The sequence below is a fragment of the Cyanistes caeruleus genome, chromosome 2, assembly GCF_971803275.1.
Source record: "Cyanistes caeruleus chromosome 2, bCyaCae1.hap1.1, whole genome shotgun sequence".
In the NCBI taxonomy this organism is placed as follows: domain Eukaryota; kingdom Metazoa; phylum Chordata; class Aves; order Passeriformes; family Paridae; genus Cyanistes; species Cyanistes caeruleus.
In genome coordinates this window covers 29,533,096-29,539,095 of record NC_141702.1, presented here as the reverse complement: position 1 = coordinate 29,539,095, position 6,000 = coordinate 29,533,096, and positions in this window count along the sequence as shown.

The following is a 6,000-nucleotide window of genomic DNA, read 5'->3' as shown; positions in this document are numbered from 1 at the left end:
CAAACCTGATGGCAGAGCACCAGCCCCAGCATGCAGAGGATGCCAGTTGGGTGTCCCCATGCCTGTACTGCCAAGCAGCCTTCAGCTTAGGCGCCCATCCCTGATGTCCTCCACAGCTGGTGCTGCCGTACCCACCTCGCTGCTGTCAGGGAGGCTGGCCTCAGGAAATTCATGACAGTGCTTCACTGCTCAAGCAAGGTCTCACTGAGGGCTGACACTGATTTCTAACTTTGCTTTATTATTTATATTAAGATTCTTTCTGTGACTTGCTTGAGGCAGCATAAGCAAAAGCACAGCTATTTGGATATGCATCCTCAGGGCATCTACCCAAAGTCATATGGGTTATTCAGAATTTCTGAATACCTACTTAAATGTCTCAGATGAAGCAAAACTGATGAACATATTGTAAGTTTGTAGGCAGGTACTCAACCATAAATCTATGATAATTATGTCAGTGCATATTATAAAATAGGTCCAGTGTACACAGTTTACAATAGAGATTAGGAAACAAAAACAACATAAGCACAGGAGAAAGAGGAAACTTGCAGTTAAGTTGAATATTCAGAATCAAACAAGAAAGGAGGATGTAAGCGATATCAATACATGCATAATTTAAGAAACATTGTCTGAAAGTGCACATTTCACCTTTAAAAACACTTCTAATTATGAAAGCCACAGGGAGGAGAGGAATAAAGAGATGTCAAATAGTAGCTTTTTATTAGGCCTGCCTAAGAGAAACAATATTTAAGTTCAGAACATCTAAATATGCAATTCTTTACATATTCTTATTATGCATGTAGTAAGGATAATACACAAAATACACAACCAGAACCACCCAAATACTTCAAGATATATCAGTATAAGCATAGAGGTTTGGGACCTCCACCTTCTTGATGAGCTAAGAAATTGTCTAATTGTGTAAAATGCTGATCTCTTCTTACAAAATGCTGATTATCTTCAGCACACCACAGAATAAAAGGAGTCAGTGGAAACTGCAGCTAAAGAAACAAAATTGTTTCCCCTTAGGTTGGAGAGATTTTTTGCAAAACTGCAGGGAAATAGTATTTCTCAAAGCAGCAGGCATGACAAATGGGAAATAAGTGCTAAGTTTAACCCACTCACCTCCTTTTAAATAACAAGCCCACAAATAGAAGTTAAAGGAAAAAAAAGAATAAGTCCAGAATCGATTTATTTCAAAATTGGAGACAAAAATAAATCCCACATTTTTTTAATTAGTCATTCTTGTTGGGAGACAATATGGCATCTCAATATGGAAAAATAATAATAGCATTTGGTAAAGATGCAGTTCATCATTGTTACTTTAAAGAAAGACCTCCCCTCAGCTCAGATTGCATCCTAGTGGTAGATACTATGGACTATTTCCAATTTCTTAATCTTCTTGGGATTATTTTCAGCACCACAAATTTTTAATGTGGCCGTCCAGTTCATACTTGCTTCATTACATATCTAATCATATCTTAGAGAAAATCCTGCACGTGATGACTGAATGCACTGCAAACATGGAAAAATCATACTGGGGAAAATGCTTTGAGACAGTATTTACCCAATGCAAATGGACATTACCCACCAAGATGTTGAACCACTTCTGGGTTTCTAACTCAATAGGCTGGGGAGGTAATTCAGGACAGGAACACATAAGCCTCCACAGGTGGAAGAAGTTCCTGGGGGGAAGACAGAACAAGGGAAAGGACAGGAGTTGGGCAGCAGTGTCTTCTTTTGCTTCCAGAGGAAATATCCCAAAGGTGTTCTAGTCCTAAAGAGAAACTTTTGGTACTACTACCTGCAAAATTACTGAAGGGCAGTCATGCCTGAGCTAGTTGGAATTTGACTTTCTCCATTAAAAAAGGCTGGTCTCAGAATCACTGAGCTTGCAGAAAGAGGAAGGAGGTGAAGGACTCATAAGCTGCTCCCTTTTCTTGCAGTCTGAGGTGCTGTCAAAGGAATGTTTACGATACAAAGTGAAGGACTGTGCCAGGCATAACATCTCCACCAGCTGTGGTAAGCATGGCTCCTGCAAGAAGCTTGGCTTCTGGAAAGGCAAGCATTCCCTTCTCTGACACACCTGCCATCACAGCTGGACAACCAGAAAATAGTTACTTATGGTGCAAGCACCATGAGCAGCTCCAACAGGTCCCAGCCCCACTCCTGTTCATTTTGAAAACTTGTGGTTTAGGATGTTTAGCTCCTGTGTGCTCCCCATCAAAGCTGAACCAGGTTGTTAATGATATGGAGCCAATCAGGAATTTGCAGCTGTGGATAAAGGGGAGGTGTCTTCATGTGAATTCGTCACCCTAGGATGAGCTGATAAGATTAGAATGAAACAGAAGAGAAAGGGGGATGTGGAACTCTGTTGATTTGTTTAAATGTGTGCTTTATTATTAGAACTGTGCTCCCAGAAGCATATTTGTGGGATGGGGAGCAGAGTCACATTTCCCCACAGAGGTACAGGAGTTAAGCTGGATGCTGCAAAGGGCAATCAGCAGAGACCTTACCCCATGGGAACAAGAACAAGAACACCCACGTGCATGGGTAGTCATGATGTGGCATTACCATGGCTTCAGAGAGGCAAATTCAAGTTACAACAGAGTAACTCATCTGCAATATCTTCCTGACAGGGTGGAAGGTTCAGTGTCCTTCTATCCCAGTAGTGGGCTACAAGGCTTATAGTGGGATCCAAGGCTGGGCAGGATTGCTCCCATTTACCCACTCCCACGGAGCTGCTGCAGTCCTGGTCCAACACACTGCTACAGAGGAGGCCCCTGTGAACCCATGAGCCTGCACAGCTGGGAGAAGTTCCTGGGGGGAAGGCAGAACAAAGGAAAGGACAGAAGCTGGGCACCAGACAGGCTGCAAAGGCAGCACCAGGTTTTGGAGAGTTTTGAAGTGCACGTATTTTCTAGACCTAAGTTTAGATGTGTGTTTGACTGTGCACCTAATTTTAAGTATATGAGTAGTTTCACATAGCTGAATTTAGATGAAATGTGATTTGATAATTTGTAAATAATATTTTCTTTATTTTTGCTTCTTATTTACTTATTCTGTGAAGAAAACGAGAGATGCCTCAGTTCCAGTAAAGGGGGAAGCTATGAATTGATACGAAAACATTTTGTCAGAGATGGATGTTTGCAGTTAACACATTTCATACAGTTCCCTAATGCACTCAATGAACATTCAAGAAATAGAAATAAACAGACAGATAAAGAATTCATTAAATACAAAAAAACAGAAAAAAATGACACTGCACTTTGGTCCATCTTATTTTAGCACAGAAACCATGTAATAGATTTTGCAATCTTCCTATAAATATTGTGTGCCTAAATGAGCATTTCCTTTTGTGCTGTAAAGACCTAATGGAAGCAAATTAAAAACAGTTCACACAGATGCATTTCTTTTGCCTCTTGGAGCAGGATTTCCCTTCTCCCTCTCTACTACCTTGGGTACTTACCAAGTCATAAGGTACTAAGATGAGAAAACTCATCTCCACCCCACACCTTGGGGGCTGCCATAAATGTGGTCAGTCAAACCCTACTGGTTATGTACACATCTCCAATCCCTATGAAATGCAAAAATTCAAGAGCTATTTTCAGAGCACACCACTTTGCAGCCCTTCTTCGTAAGCAGCAGCATGCAAGGTCAGGTCACTAATCATGAACTCTCTTGTGTCCCAGAGGACATAGGTTACAGATTTTCCCAAACACAGTGAAATGGGATCTACAGTGTTGCAAATGAATCTCAAGGAGGTACAGCAGCTAGGGAAATAACACACATGAGAGAGGATGTAAATATCCATGGTTACTGGTGCTAGCAATGGCTCCTGGGGTTCAGTCTCCACAGTCTTCAGCCAGAACCAGCTTCCACCTAAAAACTGCTTTGTTTCCTGCCTTGGTAGGAGACAAAGGCTTCATAAGGTCACATCCCCTTTCAGGAAGGGCTAGTGAGGAGTCTCACCATGGTCTGGAGTAGCACCCACCACCCCCACTCCTCTCCCTTTGTGTCTCTTAAGGAGCTTGCTTGGGATCCCTTAGAGTAAATGCCAACTTTAACAAGAAATATATTGATCAGATTAAAAATCTAGGAAAATAAACTACAGTTATACACTTATGAAACACAGAGCCATTGTGCCTCCTTATCTTTTAAAATTTTATTTTGGTAATTAAGTTCTACTCAGACCAGTAATGGTTTAAAAGCTGGCTGTTTTATGTACACCTTGTTTATACTGCACATGCTATCAAGAAAAAATACATTCATATGTAATGTACACTTCCCTTTCCTGCAAGCCTAACCAGATCAGACCAAAGACTTTGATGAAGTGAAAGAAAGCCATTAGGTTGTCTCTTCTGCTTGATATTCTGCAGATTGCTGCTGTAAGTTGGTAGATGATCTGTCTGGGAACAGACAGTGACAAATCAAAGCCACCACTGTCCACTCGCAGAATCTCTACAACAGAGATGCACCCTTTACTAGGCAGATGGGTCCCTCCTTGCACCTGAGCCCTAAACCCTAATGGCAGCTTCAGACAGATGCTGAGGTTCCATGGGTGGCCTAGAAGAGGAAGAGGTGGAGAGATAAATGTTGGTGCAGTACCATGCTCTCCATGTCATCCCTTTTCCAGGCTGGGTGTCCCTAGAGATGCAGGTTTTGTGAAACCTAACCTTAGCCCTAACCCTAATTTGCAGGCTGAAGCCCCAAGCGCCACGAGTGGCACGGTTTAGATAAATGTGGAGATCAATATTTGTGCAGTGTCGTGCTCTCCTTCATATACCTTCTCCAGCCCCAGCCCCTTGAGCTGTAGACTTTGTGATTCCCTGAACACTAACCCTAACACTAACTTTCATCCAGGGTCAGTATTTCCCCTTTCCTCTCTCAGCTTTAGTATGCCCCAATCCAATTAGTCATACTCAGTTTGTCTATGTTTTAGAATATCAGGAAGAACTTATCAGGATTATACGTTAAAATGTTTCTTGTTGTTTAAAAAGTCCAAATGAAAATAGATTTTACAAATCTTAATTTCTGGCTGTGTCATGTAAGTGATAAAATATTCACCTGTATCTTATGAAATTTTGTGTAATGCAAATCTCAAATAATATTTACAAGTGATAAAGTGATGAAGATTTTATATATCTCAGTTACATGCTGGTGGTAATATTTTCATGAATATAAGCTGTCACAGATTTAAGAATTCTGTCTGAAAAAACAGTATTCACATAAGTTAAAAAAATAGCTATATACCTACTCTTTCTCCCCTGATTATTTATCTCCATCTAGATGCACAGAAATAGTTTTGATTCCAGAGCAGGCTCTATATTTTGGTTATAATAGAACACATAGTAATAATGGAGCACAGGCTCTGGTTGAATCATAATTCCAGCTCTTCTCCTGTTCTGGCATGCCCTTGATTTCCATGCATGAAATTAATGACTGTAAGAGGAAGAAAGGAAATTCTTTGTGGCGCACACTCTTACACTACTGTGACATGCAACTCTTGAGCTGCAACCCGTTTTTCAGACACATTAAATTCAGGCCCCTACCTTACAGTGCAGCAGATGGCAACCTGTCCATGTTAGCCCACACTGCAGTGCTAGTGTTTCTGCAGCACTAAGTGACCATCAGTAGCCCAGTCTTAGCCACTCAGCATTGCCTTTCCCATGTTATAGGATAGAGTCAGCTTTGCAGAAAAGAGTGGCATGTGGTGGACACCAAACAAACAGCAGCATGCCCTTGCTGCAAAGACAGCTAATGGTATTCTGGGCTGCATTAGGAGGTTAAGAGAGGCAATCCTTCTCCTCTGCTCAGCGTTGGTGAGGTCCCACTTGGAGTGCCGTGTCCAGTTCTGGGCTGCCCAGTACACTAGAGACATGCACGTGCTGGAGAGGGTTTAGATAGCCAGTCACTAAGGGACTGAAGCATCTCTGTTATGAGAAAGGGCTGAAACAGTTGGGAGTGTTCATCCTGAAGGAGAGAATTCAGGGAGGATCTTAT